This window comes from Rhinoderma darwinii, chromosome 5 (genome assembly GCF_050947455.1).
Source record: "Rhinoderma darwinii isolate aRhiDar2 chromosome 5, aRhiDar2.hap1, whole genome shotgun sequence".
Lineage (NCBI taxonomy): Eukaryota > Metazoa > Chordata > Amphibia > Anura > Rhinodermatidae > Rhinoderma > Rhinoderma darwinii.
Window position 1 is genome coordinate 231,369,468 of NC_134691.1, and position 15,430 is coordinate 231,384,897.

The window sequence follows — 15,430 nt, forward strand, 5'->3', positions numbered from 1 at the left end:
GAACTTTGCACGTGTCATAGTGGAGCCCTGAGGAGCCAGAGCCAGCTTTCTGACATCATAATGGGGCCTCAGAGATAAAAGCCTGGGCCCAGGCAGTGTTGGTCAGTGCTGCTCAGCAGGCAGCACTGGACTGGACTGGATTACAGCTGATACAAGGTGTGAAGGAACAAGGGGTGGCTGTGGGCATGCACTTGCTGCCGCTGCCAGTGTTTATCTGCATGGCAGCAGGGTATTTGGGCGTTGCCAGGAAGGCGTTTTTATGTAGATTCCTCCTCTTTCAGCACTGCATTGTGGTGCAAGCAAAAGAAGCAAATCCTGTCTGGCTTCCTCTCCGGCCTTTATTCACCTCCCGTGTAGCTGTGAGTGTGTGAGCCTGCAGGGCCCCATGGAATTGCCTAGAAGTAGGCTGAATCGCTGCAAGGGCTGAACAGCAGTATCGGGCAGGCTCGGGCAACGCGCGGCCCGTTCGGGTTATCGCTTCTCGGCCTTTTGGCTAAGATCAAGTGTAGTATCTGTTCTTATCAGTTTAATATCTGATACGTCCCCTATCTGGGGACCATATATTAAATGGATTTTTAGAACAGGGAGATGGAAATAGAGCTTGCTCTGTCCACTCCACGCATTGACCTGGTATTGCAGTATTTCCAGGACCGGTGCACCCTTTCCTTATGTGTTGACTAAAATCAGATTCCAAAAGTGTTTTTTGTGTTTGCCATTGTTTCTGTCTTTCTGAAGGGATCTCCCCTTTTAATCCCATTATTTCAACACCTGTTGGACAATGCATGAGTGATAATGAGCTAATTGATTAAATGCAATTAATGAATACATTGCCACCTCTTGTTTTGTGTCGTCTGTGTGTCTGTGTTTCCGGCATTTCACATTGGAACAGCTCATTCACCTTCCTTGTCTTCTCTCCGCCCTCCCTTTTAGGTAAGTTAAAGAGCTGCACCTGAGCCAGCCACTGATTGATGCAGCACCACAGTCAAATAGTGGAGTGGAGTAGGGGAACAGCAAACAGCCATTAAAGCCGCCCGCCCGCCCGCCACAATGGACCTACCTGTGTACACTAGATGGATGTGATGGAATGTACTGTCGTCCCTACATTTCAAGAAGGAGTAAGAATTGCAGTTGCAACAAAGCCTTGCTTGCCTACAAAGAGAGCAGCAATTTGGATTTGTTACTATGTTACCTAGAAGAATAACAAACTGTGCAAGGATGGAGGTTGTAGGAGCAAGGAGAAGTTGTCTGTAAAGTTGGTGGATGCTTATTTTCCATTTTGCAGTCCCTTGTCTCCCTCTTGTGGCCTCCTGGAGGCAACTAGCTGTGCAAAAAAAGACAGCCTGGCGGCCGGCTGTTGCAGTGTTGCCCTCTCAGGCAACACTGAGTGACTGACTGAGCCGCACCGTCTTATATAAAGTTCAGACGGAACTTTGCACGTGTCATAGTGGAGCCCTGAGGAGCCAGAGCCAGCTTTCTGACATCATAATGGGGCCTCAGAGATAAAAGCCTGGGCCCAGGCAGTGTTGGTCAGTGCTGCTCAGCAGGCAGCACTGGACTGGACTGGATTACAGCTGATACAAGGTGTGAAGGAACAAGGGGTGGCTGTGGGCATGCACTTGCTGCCGCTGCCAGTGTTTATCTGCATGGCAGCAGGGCATTTGGGCGTTGCCAGGAAGGCGTTTTTATGTAGATTCCTCCTCTTTCAGCACTGCATTGTGGTGCAAGCAAAAGAAGCAAATCCTGTCTGGCTTCCTCTCCGGCCTTTATTCACCTCCCGTGTAGCTGTGAGTGTGTGAGCCTGCAGGGCCCCATGGAATTGCCTAGAAGTAGGCTGAATCGCTGCAAGGGCTGAACAGCAGTATCGGGCAGGCTCGGGCAACGCGCGGCCCGTTCGGGTTATCGCTTTTCGGCCTTTTGGCTAAGATCAAGTGTAGTATCTGTTTTTATCAGTTTAATATCTGATACGTCCCCTATCTGGGGACCATATATTAAATGGATTTTTAGAACAGGGAGATGGAAATAGAGCTTGCTCTGTCCACTCCACGCATTGACCTGGTATTGCAGTATTTCCAGGACCGGTGCACCCTTTCCTTATGTGTTGACTAAAATCAGATTCCAAAAGTGTTTTTTGTGTTTGCCATTGTTTCTGTCTTTCTGAAGGGATCTCCCCTTTTAATCCCATTATTTCAACACCTGTTGGACAATGCATGAGTGATAATGAGCTAATTGATTAAATGCAATTAATGAATACATTGCCACCTCTTGTTTTGTGTCGTCTGTGTGTCTGTGTTTCCGGCATTTCACATTGGAACAGCTCATTCACCTTCCTTGTCTTCTCTCCGCCCTCCCTTTTAGGTAAGTTAAAGAGCTGCACCTGAGCCAGCCACTGATTGATGCAGCACCACAGTCAAATAGTGGAGTGGAGTAGGGGAACAGCAAACAGCCATTAAAGCCGCCCGCCCGCCCGCCCGCCCGCCACAATGGACCTACCTGTGTACACTAGATGGATGTGATGGAATGTACTGTCGTCCCTACATTTCAAGAAGGAGTAAGAATTGCAGTTGCAACAAAGCCTTGCTTGCCTACAAAGAGAGCAGCAATTTGGATTTGTTACTATGTTACCTAGAAGAATAACAAACTGTGCAAGGATGGAGGTTGTAGGAGCAAGGAGAAGTTGTCTGTAAAGTTGGTGGATGCTTATTTTCCATTTTGCAGTCCCTTGTCTCCCTCTTGTGGCCTCCTGGAGGCAACTAGCTGTGCAAAAAAAGACAGCCTGGCGGCCGGCTGTTGCAGTGTTGCCCTCTCAGGCAACACTGAGTGACTGACTGAGCCGCACCGTCTTATATAAAGTTCAGACGGAACTTTGCACGTGTCATAGTGGAGCCCTGAGGAGCCAGAGCCAGATTTCTGACATCATAATGGGGCCTCAGAGATAAAAGCCTGGGCCCAGGCAGTGTTGGTCAGTGCTGCTCAGCAGGCAGCACTGGACTGGACTGGATTACAGCTGATACAAGGTGTGAAGGAACAAGGGGTGGCTGTGGGCATGCACTTGCTGCCGCTGCCAGTGTTTATCTGCATGGCAGCAGGGCATTTGGGCGTTGCCAGGAAGGCGTTTTTATGTAGATTCCTCCTCTTTCAGCACTGCATTGTGGTGCAAGCAAAAGAAGCAAATCCTGTCTGGCTTCCTCTCCGGCCTTTATTCACCTCCCGTGTAGCTGTGAGTGTGTGAGCCTGCAGGGCCCCATGGAATTGCCTAGAAGTAGGCTGAATCGCTGCAAGGGCTGAACAGCAGTATCGGGCAGGCTCGGGCAACGCGCGGCCCGTTCGGGTTATCGCTTCTCGGCCTTTTGGCTAAGATCAAGTGTAGTATCTGTTCTTATCAGTTTAATATCTGATACGTCCCCTATCTGGGGACCATATATTAAATGGATTTTTAGAACAGGGAGATGGAAATAGAGCTTGCTCTGTCCACACCACGCATTGACCTGGTATTGCAGTATTTCCAGGACCGGTGCACCCTTTCCTTATCTGTTGACTAAAATCAGATTCCAAAAGTGTTTTTTGTGTTTGCCATTGTTTCTGTCTTTCTGAAGGGATCTCCCCTTTTAATCCCATTATTTCAACACCTGTTGGACAATGCATGAGTGATAATGAGCTAATTGATTAAATGCAATTAATGAATAGATTGCCACCTCTTGTTTTGTGTCGTCTGTGTTTCTGTGTTTCCGACATTTCACATTGGAACAGCTCATTCACCTTCCTTGTCTTCTCTCCGCCCTCCCTTTTAGGTAAGTTAAAGAGCTGCACCTGAGCCAGCCACTGATTGATGCAGCACCACAGTCAAATAGTGGAGTGGAGTAGGGGAACAGCAAACAGCCATTAAAGCCGCCCGCCCGCCACAATGGACCTACCTGTGTACACTAGATGGATGTGATGGAATGTACTGTCGTCCCTACATTTCAAGAAGGAGTAAGAATTGCAGTTGCAACAAAGCCTTGCTTGCCTACAAAGAGAGCAGCAATTTGGATTTGTTACTATGTTACCTAGAAGAATAACAAACTGTGCAAGGATGGAGGTTGTATGAGCAAGGAGAAGTTGTCTGTAAAGTTGGTGGATGCTTATTTTCCATTTTGCAGTCCCTTGTCTCCCTCTTGTGGCCTCCTGGAGGCAACTAGCTGTGCAAAAAAAGACAGCCTGGCGGCCGGCTGTTGCAGTGTTGCCCTCTCAGGCAACACTGAGTGACTGACTGAGCCGCACCGTCTTATATAAAGTTCAGACGGAACTTTGCACGTGTCATAGTGGAGCCCTGAGGAGCCAGAGCCAGCTTTCTGACATCATAATGGGGCCTCAGAGATAAAAGCCTGGGCCCAGGCAGTGTTGGTCAGTGCTGCTCAGCAGGCAGCACTGGACTGGACTGGATTACAGCTGATACAAGGTATGAAGGAACAAGGGGTGGCTGTGGGCATGCACTTGCTGCCGCTGCCAGTGTTTATCTGCATGGCAGCAGGGCATTTGGGCGTTGCCAGGAAGGCGTTTTTATGTAGATTCCTCCTCTTTCAGCACTGCATTGTGGTGCAAGCAAAAGAAGCAAATCCTGTCTGGCTTCCTCTCCGGCCTTTATTCACCTCCCGTGTAGCTGTGAGTGTGTGAGCCTGCAGGGCCCCATGGAATTGCCTAGAAGTAGGCTGAATCGCTGCAAGGGCTGAACAGCAGTATCGGGCAGGCTCGGGCAACACGCGGCCCGTTCGGGTTATCGCTTCTCGGCCTTTTGGCTAAGATCAAGTGTAGTATCTGTTCTTATCAGTTTAATATCTGATACGTCCCCTATCTGGGGACCATATATTAAATGGATTTTTAGAACAGGGAGATGGAAATAGAGCTTGCTCTGTCCACTCCACGCATTGACCTGGTATTGCAGTATTTCCAGGACCGGTGCACCCTTTCCTTATGTGTTGACTAAAATCAGATTCCAAAAGTGTTTTTTGTGTTTGCCATTGTTTCTGTCTTTCTGAAGGGATCTCCCCTTTTAATCCCATTATTTCAACACCTGTTGGACAATGCATGAGTGATAATGAGCTAATTGATTAAATGCAATTAATGAATACATTGCCACCTCTTGTTTTGTGTCGTCTGTGTGTCTGTGTTTCCGGCATTTCACATTGGAACAGCTCATTCACCTTCCTTGTCTTCTCTCCGCCCTCCCTTTTAGGTAAGTTAAAGAGCTGCACCTGAGCCAGCCACTGATTGATGCAGCACCACAGTCAAATAGTGGAGTGGAGTAGGGGAACAGCAAACAGCCATTAAAGACGCCCGCCCGCCCGCCCGCCACAATGGACCTACCTGTGTACACTAGATGGATGTGATGGAATGTACTGTCGTCCCTACATTTCAAGAAGGAGTAAGAATTGCAGTTGCAACAAAGCCTTGCTTGCCTACAAAGAGAGCAGCAATTTGGATTTGTTACTATGTTACCTAGAAGAATAACAAACTGTGCAAGGATGGAGGTTGTAGGAGCAAGGAGAAGTTGTCTGTAAAGTTGGTGGATGCTTATTTTCCATTTTGCAGTCCCTTGTCTCCCTCTTGTGGCCTCCTGGAGGCAACTAGCTGTGCAAAAAAAGACAGCCTGGCGGCCGGCTGTTGCAGTGTTGCCCTCTCAGGCAACACTGAGTGACTGACTGAGCCGCACCGTCTTATATAAAGTTCAGACGGAACTTTGCACGTGTCATAGTGGAGCCCTGAGGAGCCAGAGCCAGCTTTCTGACATCATAATGGGGCCTCAGAGATAAAAGCCTGGGCCCAGGCAGTGTTGGTCAGTGCTGCTCAGCAGGCAGCACTGGACTGGACTGGATTACAGCTGATACAAGGTGTGAAGGAACAAGGGGTGGCTGTGGGCATGCACTTGCTGCCGCTGCCAGTGTTTATCTGCATGGCAGCAGGGCATTTGGGCGTTGCCAGGAAGGCGTTTTTATGTAGATTCCTCCTCTTTCAGCACTGCATTGTGGTGCAAGCAAAAGAAGCAAATCCTGTCTGGCTTCCTCTCCGGCCTTTATTCACCTCCCGTGTAGCTGTGAGTGTGTGAGCCTGCAGGGCCCCATGGAATTGCCTAGAAGTAGGCTGAATCGCTGCAAGGGCTGAACAGCAGTATCGGGCAGGCTCGGGCAACGCGCGGCCCGTTCGGGTTATCGCTTCTCGGCCTTTTGGCTAAGATCAAGTGTAGTATCTGTTCTTATCAGTTTAATATCTGATACGTCCCCTATCTGGGGACCATATATTAAATGGATTTTTACAACAGGGAGATGGAAATAGAGCTTGCTCTGTCCACTCCACGCATTGACCTGGTATTGCAGTATTTCCAGGACCGGTGCACCCTTTCCTTATGTGTTGACTAAAATCAGATTCCAAAAGTGTTTTTTGTGTTTGCCATTGTTTCTGTCTTTCTGAAGGGATCTCCCCTTTTAATCCCATTATTTCAACACCTGTTGGACAATGCATGAGTGATAATGAGCTAATTGATTAAATGCAATTAATGAATACATTGCCACCTCTTGTTTTGTGTCGTCTGTGTGTCTGGGTTTCCGGCATTTCACATTGGAACAGCTCATTCACCTTCCTTGTCTTCTCTCCGCCCTCCCTTTTAGGTAAGTTAAAGAGCTGCACCTGAGCCAGCCACTGATTGATGCAGCACCACAGTCAAATAGTGGAGTGGAGTAGGGGAACAGCAAACAGCCATTAAAGCCGCCCGCCCGCCACAATGGACCTACCTGTGTACACTAGATGGATGTGATGGAATGTACTGTCGTCCCTACATTTCAAGAAGGAGTAAGAATTGCAGTTGCAACAAAGCCTTGCTTGCCTACAAAGAGAGCAGCAATTTGGATTTGTTACTATGTTACCTAGAAGAATAACAAACTGTGCAAGGATGGAGGTTGTAGGAGCAAGGAGAAGTTGTCTGTAAAGTTGGTGGATGCTTATTTTCCATTTTGCAGTCCCTTGTCTCCCTCTTGTGGCCTCCTGGAGGCAACTAGCTGTGCAAAAAAAGACAGCCTGGCGGCCGGCTGTTGCAGTGTTGCCCTCTCAGGCAACACTGAGTGACTGACTGAGCCGCACCGTCTTATATAAAGTTCAGACGGAACTTTGCACGTGTCATAGTGGAGCCCTGAGGAGCCAGAGACAGCTTTCTGACATCATAATGGGGCCTCAGAGATAAAAGCCTGGGCCCAGGCAGTGTTGGTCAGTGCTGCTCAGCAGGCAGCACTGGACTGGACTGGATTACAGCTGATACAAGGTGTGAAGGAACAAGGGGTGGCTGTGGGCATGCACTTGCTGCCGCTGCCAGTGTTTATCTGCATGGCAGCAGGGCATTTGGGCGTTGCCAGGAAGGCGTTTTTATGTAGATTCCTCCTCTTTCAGCACTGCATTGTGGTGCAAGCAAAAGAAGCAAATCCTGTCTGGCTTCCTCTCCGGCCTTTATTCACCTCCCGTGTAGCTGTGAGTGTGTGAGCCTGCAGGGCCCCATGGAATTGCCTAGAAGTAGGCTGAATCGCTGCAAGGGCTGAACAGCAGTATCGGGCAGGCTCGGGCAACGCGCGGCCCGTTCGGGTTATCGCTTCTCGGCCTTTTGGCTAAGATCAAGTGTAGTATCTGTTCTTATCAGTTTAATATCTGATACGTCCCCTATCTGGGGACCATATATTAAATGGATTTTTACAACAGGGAGATGGAAATAGAGCTTGCTCTGTCCACTCCACGCATTGACCTGGTATTGCAGTATTTCCAGGACCGGTGCACCCTTTCCTTATGTGTTGACTAAAATCAGATTCCAAAAGTGTTTTTTGTGTTTGCCATTGTTTCTGTCTTTCTGAAGGGATCTCCCCTTTTAATCCCATTATTTCAACACCTGTTGGACAATGCATGAGTGATAATGAGCTAATTGATTAAATGCAATTAATGAATACATTGCCACCTCTTGTTTTGTGTCGTCTGTGTGTCTGGGTTTCCGGCATTTCACATTGGAACAGCTCATTCACCTTCCTTGTCTTCTCTCCGCCCTCCCTTTTAGGTAAGTTAAAGAGCTGCACCTGAGCCAGCCACTGATTGATGCAGCACCACAGTCAAATAGTGGAGTGGAGTAGGGGAACAGCAAACAGCCATTAAAGCCGCCCGCCCGCCACAATGGACCTACCTGTGTACACTAGATGGATGTGATGGAATGTACTGTCGTCCCTACATTTCAAGAAGGAGTAAGAATTGCAGTTGCAACAAAGCCTTGCTTGCCTACAAAGAGAGCAGCAATTTGGATTTGTTACTATGTTACCTAGAAGAATAACAAACTGTGCAAGGATGGAGGTTGTAGGAGCAAGGAGAAGTTGTCTGTAAAGTTGGTGGATGCTTATTTTCCATTTTGCAGTCCCTTGTCTCCCTCTTGTGGCCTCCTGGAGGCAACTAGCTGTGCAAAAAAAGACAGCCTGGCGGCCGGCTGTTGCAGTGTTGCCCTCTCAGGCAACACTGAGTGACTGACTGAGCCGCACCGTCTTATATAAAGTTCAGACGGAACTTTGCACGTGTCATAGTGGAGCCCTGAGGAGCCAGAGACAGCTTTCTGACATCATAATGGGGCCTCAGAGATAAAAGCCTGGGCCCAGGCAGTGTTGGTCAGTGCTGCTCAGCAGGCAGCACTGGACTGGACTGGATTACAGCTGATACAAGGTGTGAAGGAACAAGGGGTGGCTGTGGGCATGCACTTGCTGCCGCTGCCAGTGTTTATCTGCATGGCAGCAGGGCATTTGGGCGTTGCCAGGAAGGCGTTTTTATGTAGATTCCTCCTCTTTCAGCACTGCATTGTGGTGCAAGCAAAAGAAGCAAATCCTGTCTGGCTTCCTCTCCGGCCTTTATTCACCTCCCGTGTAGCTGTGAGTGTGTGAGCCTGCAGGGCCCCATGGAATTGCCTAGAAGTAGGCTGAATCGCTGCAAGGGCTGAACAGCAGTATCGGGCAGGCTCGGGCAACGCGCGGCCCGTTCGGGTTATCGCTTCTCGGCCTTTTGGCTAAGATCAAGTGTAGTATCTGTTCTTATCAGTTTAATATCTGATACGTCCCCTATCTGGGGACCATATATTAAATGGATTTTTAGAACAGGGAGATGGAAATAGAGCTTGCTCTGTCCACTCCACGCATTGACCTGGTATTGCAGTATTTCCAGGACCGGTGCACCCTTTCCTTATGTGTTGACTAAAATCAGATTCCAAAAGTGTTTTTTGTGTTTGCCATTGTTTCTGTCTTTCTGAAGGGATCTCCCCTTTTAATCCCATTATTTCAACACCTGTTGGACAATGCATGAGTGATAATGAGCTAATTGATTAAATGCAATTAATGAATACATTGCCACCTCTTGTTTTGTGTCGTCTGTGAGTCTGTGTTTCCGGCATTTCACATTGGAACAGCTCATTCACCTTCCTTGTCTTCTCTCCGCCCTCCCTTTTAGGTAAGTTAAAGAGCTGCACCTGAGCCAGCCACTGATTGATGCAGCACCACAGTCAAATAGTGGAGTGGAGTAGGGGAACAGCAAACAGCCATTAAAGACGCCCGCCCGCCCGCCCGCCACAATGGACCTACCTGTGTACACTAGATGGATGTGATGGAATGTACTGTCGTCCCTACATTTCAAGAAGGAGTAAGAATTGCAGTTGCAACAAAGCCTTGCTTGCCTACAAAGAGAGCAGCAATTTGGATTTGTTACTATGTTACCTAGAAGAATAACAAACTGTGCAAGGATGGAGGTTGTAGGAGCAAGGAGAAGTTGTCTGTAAAGTTGGTGGATGCTTATTTTCCATTTTGCAGTCCCTTGTCTCCCTCTTGTGGCCTCCTGGAGGCAACTAGCTGTGCAAAAAAAGACAGCCTGGCGGCCGGCTGTTGCAGTGTTGCCCTCTCAGGCAACACTGAGTGACTGACTGAGCCGCACCGTCTTATATAAAGTTCAGACGGAACTTTGCACGTGTCATAGTGGAGCCCTGAGGAGCCAGAGCCAGCTTTCTGACATCATAATGGGGCCTCAGAGATAAAAGCCTGGGCCCAGGCAGTGTTGGTCAGTGCTGCTCAGCAGGCAGCACTGGACTGGACTGGATTACAGCTGATACAAGGTGTGAAGGAACAAGGGGTGGCTGTGGGCATGCACTTGCTGCCGCTGCCAGTGTTTATCTGCATGGCAGCAGGGCATTTGGGCGTTGCCAGGAAGGCGTTTTTATGTAGATTCCTCCTCTTTCAGCACTGCATTGTGGTGCAAGCAAAAGAAGCAAATCCTGTCTGGCTTCCTCTCCGGCCTTTATTCACCTCCCGTGTAGCTGTGAGTGTGTGAGCCTGCAGGGCCCCATGGAATTGCCTAGAAGTAGGCTGAATCGCTGCAAGGGCTGAACAGCAGTATCGGGCAGGCTCGGGCAACGCGCGGCCCGTTCGGGTTATCGCTTCTCGGCCTTTTGGCTAAGATCAAGTGTAGTATCTGTTCTTATCAGTTTAATATCTGATACGTCCCCTATCTGGGGACCATATATTAAATGGATTTTTACAACAGGGAGATGGAAATAGAGCTTGCTCTGTCCACTCCACGCATTGACCTGGTATTGCAGTATTTCCAGGACCGGTGCACCCTTTCCTTATGTGTTGACTAAAATCAGATTCCAAAAGTGTTTTTTGTGTTTGCCATTGTTTCTGTCTTTCTGAAGGGATCTCCCCTTTTAATCCCATTATTTCAACACCTGTTGGACAATGCATGAGTGATAATGAGCTAATTGATTAAATGCAATTAATGAATACATTGCCACCTCTTGTTTTGTGTCGTCTGTGTGTCTGGGTTTCCGGCATTTCACATTGGAACAGCTCATTCACCTTCCTTGTCTTCTCTCCGCCCTCCCTTTTAGGTAAGTTAAAGAGCTGCACCTGAGCCAGCCACTGATTGATGCAGCACCACAGTCAAATAGTGGAGTGGAGTAGGGGAACAGCAAACAGCCATTAAAGCCGCCCGCCCGCCACAATGGACCTACCTGTGTACACTAGATGGATGTGATGGAATGTACTGTCGTCCCTACATTTCAAGAAGGAGTAAGAATTGCAGTTGCAACAAAGCCTTGCTTGCCTACAAAGAGAGCAGCAATTTGGATTTGTTACTATGTTACCTAGAAGAATAACAAACTGTGCAAGGATGGAGGTTGTAGGAGCAAGGAGAAGTTGTCTGTAAAGTTGGTGGATGCTTATTTTCCATTTTGCAGTCCCTTGTCTCCCTCTTGTGGCCTCCTGGAGGCAACTAGCTGTGCAAAAAAAGACAGCCTGGCGGCCGGCTGTTGCAGTGTTGCCCTCTCAGGCAACACTGAGTGACTGACTGAGCCGCACCGTCTTATATAAAGTTCAGACGGAACTTTGCACGTGTCATAGTGGAGCCCTGAGGAGCCAGAGCCAGCTTTCTGACATCATAATGGGGCCTCAGAGATAAAAGCCTGGGCCCAGGCAGTGTTGGTCAGTGCTGCTCAGCAGGCAGCACTGGACTGGACTGGATTACAGCTGATACAAGGTGTGAAGGAACAAGGGGTGGCTGTGGGCATGCACTTGCTGCCGCTGCCAGTGTTTATCTGCATGGCAGCAGGGCATTTGGGCGTTGCCAGGAAGGCGTTTTTATGTAGATTCCTCCTCTTTCAGCACTGCATTGTGGTGCAAGCAAAAGAAGCAAATCCTGTCTGGCTTCCTCTCCGGCCTTTATTCACCTCCCGTGTAGCTGTGAGTGTGTGAGCCTGCAGGGCCCCATGGAATTGCCTAGAAGTAGGCTGAATCGCTGCAAGGGCTGAACAGCAGTATCGGGCAGGCTCGGGCAACGCGCGGCCCGTTCGGGTTATCGCTTCTCGGCCTTTTGGCTAAGATCAAGTGTAGTATCTGTTCTTATCAGTTTAATATCTGATACGTCCCCTATCTGGGGACCATATATTAAATGGATTTTTAGAACAGGGAGATGGAAATAGAGCTTGCTCTGTCCACTCCACGCATTGACCTGGTATTGCAGTATTTCCAGGACCGGTGCACCCTTTCCTTATGTGTTGACTAAAATCAGATTCCAAAAGTGTTTTTTGTGTTTGCCATTGTTTCTGTCTTTATGAAGGGATCTCCCCTTTTAATCCCATTATTTCAACACCTGTTGGACAATGCATGAGTGATAATGAGCTAATTGATTAAATGCAATTAATGAATACATTGCCACCTCTTGTTTTGTGTCGTCTGTGTGTCTGTGTTTCCGGCATTTCACATTGGAACAGCTCATTCACCTTCCTTGTCTTCTCTCCGCCCTCCCTTTTAGGTAAGTTAAAGAGCTGCACCTGAGCCAGCCACTGATTGATGCAGCACCACAGTCAAATAGTGGAGTGGAGTAGGGGAACAGCAAACAGCCATTAAAGCCGCCCGCCCGCCACAATGGACCTACCTGTGTACACTAGATGGATGTGATGGAATGTACTGTCGTCCCTACATTTCAAGAAGGAGTAAGAATTGCAGTTGCAACAAAGCCTTGCTTGCCTACAAAGAGAGCAGCAATTTGGATTTGTTACTATGTTACCTAGAAGAATAACAAACTGTGCAAGGATGGAGGTTGTAGGAGCAAGGAGAAGTTGTCTGTAAAGTTGGTGGATGCTTATTTTCCATTTTGCAGTCCCTTGTCTCCCTCTTGTGGCCTCCTGGAGGCAACTAGCTGTGCAAAAAAAAGACAGCCTGGCGGCCGGCTGTTGCAGTGTTGCCCTCTCAGGCAACACTGAGTGACTGACTGAGCCGCACCGTCTTATATAAAGTTCAGACGGAACTTTGCACGTGTCATAGTGGAGCCCTGAGGAGCCAGAGCCAGCTTTCTGACATCATAATGGGGCCTCAGAGATAAAAGCCTGGGCCCAGGCAGTGTTGGTCAGTGCTGCTCAGCAGGCAGCACTGGACTGGACTGGATTACAGCTGATACAAGGTGTGAAGGAACAAGGGGTGGCTGTGGGCATGCACTTGCTGCCGCTGCCAGTGTTTATCTGCATGGCAGCAGGGCATTTGGGCGTTGCCAGGAAGGCGTTTTTATGTAGATTCCTCCTCTTTCAGCACTGCATTGTGGTGCAAGCAAAAGAAGCAAATCCTGTCTGGCTTCCTCTCCGGCCTTTATTCACCTCCCGTGTAGCTGTGAGTGTGTGAGCCTGCAGGGCCCCATGGAATTGCCTAGAAGTAGGCTGAATCGCTGCAAGGGCTGAACAGCAGTATCGGGCAGGCTCGGGCAACGCGCGGCCCGTTCGGGTTATCGCTTCTCGGCCTTTTGGCTAAGATCAAGTGTAGTATCTGTTCTTATCAGTTTAATATCTGATACGTCCCCTATCTGGGGACCATATATTAAATGGATTTTTAGAACAGGGAGATGGAAATAGAGCTTGCTCTGTCCACTCCACGCATTGACCTGGTATTGCAGTATTTCCAGGACCGGTGCACCCTTTCCTTATGTGTTGACTAAAATCAGATTCCAAAAGTGTTTTTTGTGTTTGCCATTGTTTCTGTCTTTCTGAAGGGATCTCCCCTTTTAATCCCATTATTTCAACACCTGTTGGACAATGCATGAGTGATAATGAGCTAATTGATTAAATGCAATTAATGAATACATTGCCACCTCTTGTTTTGTGTCGTCTGTGTGTCTGTGTTTCCGGCATTTCACATTGGAACAGCTCATTCACCTTCCTTGTCTTCTCTCCGCCCTCCCTTTTAGGTAAGTTAAAGAGCTGCACCTGAGCCAGCCACTGATTGATGCAGCACCACAGTCAAATAGTGGAGTGGAGTAGGGGAACAGCAAACAGCCATTAAAGCCGCCCGCCCGCCCGCCCGCCCGCCACAATGGACCTACCTGTGTACACTAGATGGATGTGATGGAATGTACTGTCGTCCCTACATTTCAAGAAGGAGTAAGAATTGCAGTTGCAACAAAGCCTTGCTTGCCTACAAAGAGAGCAGCAATTTGGATTTGTTACTATGTTACCTAGAAGAATAACAAACTGTGCAAGGATGGAGGTTGTAGGAGCAAGGAGAAGTTGTCTGTAAAGTTGGTGGATGCTTATTTTCCATTTTGCAGTCCCTTGTCTCCCTCTTGTGGCCTCCTGGAGGCAACTAGCTGTGCAAAAAAAGACAGCCTGGCGGCCGGCTGTTGCAGTGTTGCCCTCTCAGGCAACACTGAGTGACTGACTGAGCCGCACCGTCTTATATAAAGTTCAGACGGAACTTTGCACGTGTCATAGTGGAGCCCTGAGGAGCCAGAGCCAGCTTTCTGACATCATAATGGGGCCTCAGAGATAAAAGCCTGTGCCCAGGCAGTGTTGGTCAGTGCTGCTCAGCAGGCAGCACTGGACTGGACTGGATTACAGCTGATACAAGGTGTGAAGGAACAAGGGGTGGCTGTGGGCATGCACTTGCTGCCGCTGCCAGTGTTTATCTGCATGGCAGCAGGGCATTTGGGCGTTGCCAGGAAGGCTTTTTTATGTAGATTCCTCCTCTTTCAGCACTGCATTGTGGTGCAAGCAAAAGAAGCAAATCCTGTCTGGCTTCCTCTCCGGCCTTTATTCACCTCCCGTGTAGCTGTGAGTGTGTGAGCCTGCAGGGCCCCATGGAATTGCCTAGAAGTAGGCTGAATCGCTGCAAGGGCTGAACAGCAGTATCGGGCAGGCTCGGGCAACGCGCGGCCCGTTCGGGTTATCGCTTCTCGGCCTTTTGGCTAAGATCAAGTGTAGTATCTGTTCTTATCAGTTTAATATCTGATACGTCCCCTATCTGGGGACCATATATTAAATGGATTTTTAGAACAGGGAGATGGAAATAGAGCTTGCTCTGTCCACTCCACGCATTGACCTGGTATTGCAGTATTTCCAGGACCGGTGCACCCTTTCCTTATGTGTTGACTAAAATCAGATTCCAAAAGTGTTTTTTGTGTTTGCCATTGTTTCTGTCTTTCTGAAGGGATCTCCCCTTTTAATCCCATTATTTCAACACCTGTTGGACAATGCATGAGTGATAATGAGCTAATTGATTAAATGCAATTAATGAATACATTGCCACCTCTTGTTTTGTGTCGTCTGTGTGTCTGTGTTTCCGGCATTTCACATTGGAACAGCTCATTCACCTTCCTTGTCTTCTCTCCGCCCTCCCTTTTAGGTAAGTTAAAGAGCTGCACCTGAGCCAGCCACTGATTGATGCAGCACCACAGTCAAATAGTGGAGTGGAGTAGGGGAACAGCAAACAGCCATTAAAGCCGCCCGCCCGCCACAATGGACCTACCTGTGTACACTAGATGGATGTGATGGAATGTACTGTCGTCCTTGTAGACACTGAAGCGCCTAGGGAGAGTGTCAGGGACTGCAAGGGGTTAAGAAAGGATGGAACGGTTTAAAATAATGCCC

The 15,430-nt window shown here is 48.6% G+C and overlaps 11 non-coding genes across 11 annotated transcripts; all 11 read left to right on the forward strand.

Annotated features, from left to right (window-relative positions):
• Positions 1-473: 473 nt before the first annotated feature.
• Positions 474-664, forward strand: LOC142653277 (U2 spliceosomal RNA). The gene has a single exon (XR_012848215.1). It is a non-coding gene; the product is annotated as a U2 spliceosomal RNA (small nuclear RNA).
• Positions 665-1,898: 1,234 nt separating this feature from the next.
• LOC142653700 (U2 spliceosomal RNA) lies at positions 1,899-2,089 on the forward strand. The gene has a single exon (XR_012848620.1). It is a non-coding gene; the product is annotated as a U2 spliceosomal RNA (small nuclear RNA).
• Positions 2,090-3,331: 1,242 nt separating this feature from the next.
• LOC142653656 (U2 spliceosomal RNA) lies at positions 3,332-3,522 on the forward strand. The gene has a single exon (XR_012848580.1). It is a non-coding gene; the product is annotated as a U2 spliceosomal RNA (small nuclear RNA).
• A 1,230-nt stretch (positions 3,523-4,752) lies between these two features.
• Positions 4,753-4,943, forward strand: LOC142653278 (U2 spliceosomal RNA). The gene has a single exon (XR_012848216.1). It is a non-coding gene; the product is annotated as a U2 spliceosomal RNA (small nuclear RNA).
• A 1,238-nt stretch (positions 4,944-6,181) lies between these two features.
• On the forward strand, positions 6,182-6,372 carry LOC142653636 (U2 spliceosomal RNA). Its single transcript, XR_012848561.1, has one exon. It is a non-coding gene; the product is annotated as a U2 spliceosomal RNA (small nuclear RNA).
• A 1,230-nt stretch (positions 6,373-7,602) lies between these two features.
• On the forward strand, positions 7,603-7,793 carry LOC142653637 (U2 spliceosomal RNA). Its single transcript, XR_012848562.1, has one exon. It is a non-coding gene; the product is annotated as a U2 spliceosomal RNA (small nuclear RNA).
• Positions 7,794-9,023: 1,230 nt separating this feature from the next.
• On the forward strand, positions 9,024-9,214 carry LOC142653279 (U2 spliceosomal RNA). The gene has a single exon (XR_012848217.1). It is a non-coding gene; the product is annotated as a U2 spliceosomal RNA (small nuclear RNA).
• Positions 9,215-10,452: 1,238 nt separating this feature from the next.
• Positions 10,453-10,643, forward strand: LOC142653638 (U2 spliceosomal RNA). Its single transcript, XR_012848563.1, has one exon. It is a non-coding gene; the product is annotated as a U2 spliceosomal RNA (small nuclear RNA).
• Positions 10,644-11,873: 1,230 nt separating this feature from the next.
• On the forward strand, positions 11,874-12,064 carry LOC142653280 (U2 spliceosomal RNA). Its single transcript, XR_012848218.1, has one exon. It is a non-coding gene; the product is annotated as a U2 spliceosomal RNA (small nuclear RNA).
• A 1,231-nt stretch (positions 12,065-13,295) lies between these two features.
• Positions 13,296-13,486, forward strand: LOC142653281 (U2 spliceosomal RNA). Its single transcript, XR_012848219.1, has one exon. It is a non-coding gene; the product is annotated as a U2 spliceosomal RNA (small nuclear RNA).
• A 1,242-nt stretch (positions 13,487-14,728) lies between these two features.
• On the forward strand, positions 14,729-14,919 carry LOC142653284 (U2 spliceosomal RNA). The gene has a single exon (XR_012848221.1). It is a non-coding gene; the product is annotated as a U2 spliceosomal RNA (small nuclear RNA).
• The last annotated feature ends 511 nt before the right edge of the window (positions 14,920-15,430 follow it).